Source organism: Hibiscus syriacus, unplaced genomic scaffold (assembly GCF_006381635.1).
Source record: "Hibiscus syriacus cultivar Baekdansim isolate YM2019G1 unplaced genomic scaffold, ASM638163v2 tig00110429_pilon, whole genome shotgun sequence".
In the NCBI taxonomy this organism is placed as follows: Eukaryota; Viridiplantae; Streptophyta; class Magnoliopsida; order Malvales; family Malvaceae; genus Hibiscus; species Hibiscus syriacus.
Window position 1 is genome coordinate 4585980 of NW_024062733.1, and position 6093 is coordinate 4592072.

A 6093-nucleotide genomic window follows, 5' to 3' on the forward strand; every position below is an offset into this window, starting at 1 on the left:
AACCTAGATCCGCACCACCATTGTAGAGAAATCCCAGTCGTCCAATTTGATCCATCATCCAATTGCTTAGATTTTTTGTAACAATTAGGGTTTTAAAACCCTAATTTCCATCAACTATTGCGAGTCTTAATCAGTTGTGGATCCATTTTGGATTCACGATATAGGTTGTCTAAATGAACTAGGTTTTGAAACCCTAGAGTTCATCCACCTCTGCTGCCAGCAACAGAATATTCTGTGTCGCCATCCACCACCATGTAACTATCCACTTCAGCATCCTCACGTGTAATCCAGCCACAATAACAAGCCCTTCTAGCCCTCATTTGGTCACTTATGACCATCACAAGAAGCAGTGAGACCACTCGTCCCCTCCCCCTCTGCAAAATAGTTTGAAAATAGCCTTGACAGACTCTTCCAACGTCCTACAATGCACGAGAGAGAAAGGAATAATTTCATTCGGTTGATATAACTTGCAAACATACACACACAAATAAAGGGAGGACGAGAAATTGAAAAACAAATATACAAAAACCCAACAACAAAAAAATAGGAAGGTCGTCATTTTAACCAAAAAAATCAAATAGTGTCTTAGAAACCAAAAAAAACTCACTAGAGAACTCATATAAAAAAAATCAGATTCGAGAAAAAGAAAAACCCAACCGCAAGAAAAACGATAGCATTCAAACCTAAAAAAGAAAACGTTCGAACTATTAGCAACCAAAATGAAAAAGTAGAGAGGAAAGAGAAACCAATAGTCTTTTTTAAAGCCTCATCGTTCATGATCGTTTGTGTGCTCTTTTTTATCATAGAGTCCAATCGTCACCGGAGATCCAAATTACCTGAAGGTAACTCTTTAGATCTAAACTCTTAGGCCCCATTTTGTTCACGTCATATTTCATTCCTAGGAGGAATGTTTTTTCCCGGGTATTGATACCCATGTTTGGATGAGCCACATTCCCAAGTGCAGGTAAAGAATGAATACCAACAATGATATTTTTTTCCTGTTTTTCCCATGAATATCAGTCCCTCATCTCCCTTAGGTTTTTGCTTATTCCCGTCCCTGTTGTCTGAAATACCCTTCTCCCAGCTTGCTTCTAGTCGAAAAAAAAATCATCTTCTTCTTCGATTTGGCCAGAATTATTGCAAGGAGACTCCATTACTGCTCCAACAGACTTATTCTTATGTGGATCTATTTCAATTACGTTAGCTAACCCTAAAGTTCTTGATTATTCTATTTATTACGAGGCCTTGGGTATCCCTAATTTTTAGGTTGGTCATTTAATTATCGATAATTTGGTGGTTTAGGGTATAGGGTTCCTATTCTTTGGTGAAAAAAATTCAAATTTTTCGTTAATTTCCTTTTTTTATGGTGAAAGGATTGGGTTTTAGGATGGGTTTTAATTTTTGGGACAAAAAGGATTCAGATTCTAGTGTTTCCTCTTTAATATACAACTGGGTTTTCTTTATTGTTATTGGTGAAATGTTTCTAAAAGTTTGATTTTTACTTAAAGATTTCTGTTTGTTAGGGAAGGCTTTTCAAATTCACCTATGTTTTCTCTTTTCAAATTGTTTGTTCTATAAATTTATATGAGATGAATCCTTCAACACTAGTTATTCATGCAAAACTTTGAATATTAACTTGGGGGATATGATTGGAGAGAAATTGCTTAGTTCTAGACTTCAGTTTATTAGTTGGTATTGTGATTTTTGTACTTTTTTTGCGAAGATAATGTTTGTTTATTTAGCAAATCTGCTTAAATTCTATAATTGAATACTAGAATCGAAGCTTGAGACTGCTAAAAGGAACTATATAGATGGTGAAGAAAGTGATTGTTAGCTTCAGTGGCAGAGGATGGTTAGTTAGTTGATAGATCATGAGAATTATGTGGAATTCAAATATTTCTTATTCCCCATACGAATTTGTAAGGGGAAATAAGTGAAATCGTTGTTATATGTTAAATCTAAATTGCTATTTCAAAATGCATTGCAAGGTTTTTTATGTACTTGAAGGGTCTTTGGAGGGTCGTATCCATAAGCTCATTGTAACACCCATAACCCGTACAATTATACCTATACAGATTATAGATGTCTCCCGAATTTTTAAAAATCATTTTCCAATTCAAAAGCGATTTAAAATTTATTTTCTTAAAATGGTAACTGATATTATAAAAATATCATATCATATAAATTATGTTTCGTTATAACAAATTTAATTCAAAAGATTTTTTTATGAATAGTATCGTGAACAGTGAAGGTATCAGTAACTGTAGCAGGGTATTGGTACCCCTGTAGCATTCTAGAAAATTTTAACTCATAAAAACTTAACCTTTCATCACCATAAAATTTCCATTTTGTTTCCAAATTTTTTCAACAAAACAAATAAAACATTAATAGGTACATGCCACTAACAAAGTCAACATTACATCATAGGATGTCTTACTGATATTGAAATATACTCCCCGATGCTTGATGTCACTTTGAACTCTTTATTCCACTATTGGCTTTTCATCTACGCGTGAAAATCATCACACACTAAGTATATACTTAGTGAGACAATTAAATCAATAAATAGTGCAATACAATTCATGCATGAATTTCCATGTCAAATTCAAAATGCCATAAAATCATGTTACCAACATATCCAATATTTTACCATGATCAAAATAATATAAAATTTCTTACCATTTATCTTATAAGCTCGTAAGCTTATTTTACCAATATACTTACCATTTAATACCATAAGCTCATAAGCTTAGTTTACCAATATACTTACCATTTAATACCATAAGTTCGCAAGCTTATTTGCATGCTTACCATTTATTAACCAATAAACCATAACCCAAAGTATAACTGTATGAGGAACCCATTATAGGAGTCAAATATTGCACCGAAGTGTTGAGGTCGAGCTTTGCTCACCTAATAATGCACCGTAGTGCTGAGGTCAAACTTTACCCACCTTGTACACCGTAGTGTTTTGTACTGTGTCTTCGCTAGACACTTTGAGGCCTACACTATGTGCATTCTCTAGACACTCTAGTACTACCTATTATGCAGCTGCTAGACTCTATGGCATGCCATTAATACCACTGAACCTCAATAACATACTTGGGCATATAGTCAATTTTATTTGATCCATCCATGGCAAAGTATATCAATACCATTTAACATTGGGTAGTTCATACCCGCGATATCATTCATGATAAAAATCACATGCAACAATCAGTTATCAATGCATTTTATATTCAACCTTTGACATATTTAGAATATGTCAAATATATGATAAATGACATAATATCATGCTGCTATAAACAAGGTTGACTTATCGAAAGTCTTCCTGATGATGTATAAAACATTCATGTATAATTTCATGCATGTATTGCACTCACCTTGACACTTTATATCATTCAAAATATATGCCTCACTATGTTCCACAATAAACCCTTTTTATACTTGACTTGCTTTGAACACCGAGTAAATCACGATTTGTACAAAATATAGATTTATATCTATATATATGTTAGTATTGTACTAACATAAATACATTTCCAAAATAAATTCCATAATCATACTTGAAACTATTTACCACCAAATACTTTAACACTTATTAATTCCTTTTAACATTGGAACCAACTTTTCCAATTTACACAAAATGGTCCTTCACCATTTTATCACTTAGATTCTTAATATCAATAAATACAACATTGAAATTATTATCATTCAAATGCTTTTACAAAAGTATAATTACATTTAAGTACCCCAACTATGCAAATGTTGTACTTAAATCACAAATCTTTTCAAACTTCCAAAATAGTCATATTTCACATTCTAACACTCATTTTAATTCCCAAACAACAATTTCCACCATAGTACATCAATTATATAACACTTACACAATAACCCATCAATTTTCCAAAATTACCGAATTGATCCCCCTAACTTTTCAAATGTTACGAAATAATCCCTGAATTTTTTAAGGCTTGTAGAATACTTCCTTCATCATTTCCAACCCATATATAATTTTTCCATAATTTTTCTCACTCAAACAATTCATGGCCGAAACTTAAAGAACAAGTTCTAGAAAGATTAAACATGTTCTAATCATCATACATGTTTGAATATGAATCTACTACCTCACAAACATCAAGATCCATCATTAATTTCATAATCCCTTATATGAACACAAACTATAGAATTTGGGATCTTTAAACACCAACAATATTATCATGCAATATTGGTACCAAATGATAGCGTTTTTCGCGTATTACAATTTTCTATTTTACGGATACTCAAAATCTTAAGGAAATTGCTTAAAAATTGAATTGAAGCTTTTTCTCACCTTTGGAGAAAACCCCCCGCAGCTTGGAGAAGAAGATGAGCAATTTGGATAAAATATTGGGTGCATTTCATATTAATTTACATTATATTCCACTATAAATGAATAAAATATTCATTTAATTGGGATGAGACAAAATCACCCTTATTGAATCTTCTTATTCACCATAAAACCAAGACACCTCATCTTTATCCATGAAAGTCTCAAAACTTGCGTTTTAATCACTAAATTCCACTATTTCGGTCAAATCTGAAAAAATTGCACATTTCTAAACCAAATTTCTCTGATCTAAAATATTAAAATAATATTTCCAACCATTTTATAACATACTTCAAATTTTTGTAAAATTCTAATTCGATCTGAAATTACCGATTCCTTATAGGCTTTAACCCTTTCTAATTTTTCTTTACTAAAATTATAAATCCAAAAATATGATTTGTAAAATTCCAATTCAATCTAAAATTACCGATTCCTTACCGGCTTTAACCCTTTCTAATTTTTCTTCACTAAAATTCTAAATTCAAAAATATGATTTCTAAAAAAAACTCCACTCTCAAGAGTAAACTATCTATTTATGGAATAAAATTCTTTTTAGTAAATTATCACTTAATTCCTCAAAATTTTCCCAATTTTCTACTTTGACCATCAAACTTTCAAAATTTTCATTTTGGTCATTCTCTAAATTTTTGGGTATTACACTCATGTTGAATATATGTCGTATCCATAAGGTTTTATTCATTTGTTCATATATTAAATGCATCCTGATGAATTGTTGTGTTTGATTGGCAATTCAGTGTGAGAATGGGCATATATCTTGCTCTACTTGTTGCATTATAATAAGGAATAGATGTCCATCCTATTCGACTCCGATTGGCTATAGTCGCTGCAGGGTAATTGAGAAGGTTTTGGAATCCGTCAAAGTGTCATGCCAAAACACAAAGTAAGGGTGCAAAGAAGCATTCAGTTATAGCTTGAAGCAAAAACATGAAAAGGCATGTCCATTTGTGCCATGTTCATGCCTTCTTCCCGAGTTCTACTTTGAGGGTTCATCATAGGATTTAAGTGCACACTTTGGTAATGTACACAAGTATTCTGCAACATGTTTCCTTTATGATCGTTTAACATCCATCACCTTTGGAGTTTCTGAAAAGTCACTTATTCTTCGGGAGGAGACTGACGGTTCTTTATTCATTCTCCATAATAAGGTTGAGACTTTGGGGAATGTAATCACATTGAGCCGGATTAGACCCTTAACCGAGAGAGGTTTCTTCTATGAGCTAATTGTGAAATCTCATGCTGATGCAAGTACTCTTAGATTACAAAACTTCACAAAGAGTACTTCGAAATGGGTCGGTAACCCACAGTCATTAGGGTTTCTCCTGATTCCAAGTATATGTCAACCTTTTGACTTGGAGAATTTTTGTGTATATAATATAGTCAACATATATGCTTAAGTTTAGAGTGTCATGGATATTATCTTTTGTAAGTATAAACATTGTTGTTGCTTTTGATGGTTAATATTATACTTAGTTTTGTTCTGTAAGTTAAACAAAAAAATGTAAGCATATCTCTTATATTTCAGTTTTCACTTTTGTTTTTCATTCTACTTGAACATGATGCCTGCTAGTGTTCTCTGTCAGTCTATCTCTCTGAAGGCTAAATTTATTGTTTCCCAGTGTTCCTCATAAATGTTGCATCCTAATTTATTTTATTAGGTATCAAGAATACCACATGTTTTGTAAATATAAAAGAGATATTTTTAT

At 32.2% G+C, this 6093-nt stretch overlaps 1 pseudogene; it reads left to right on the plus strand.

Annotated features, from left to right (window-relative positions):
- The first annotated feature begins 1009 nt into the window (after positions 1-1009).
- On the plus strand, positions 1010-5784 carry LOC120124982 (annotated as a pseudogene).
- The last annotated feature ends 309 nt before the right edge of the window (positions 5785-6093 follow it).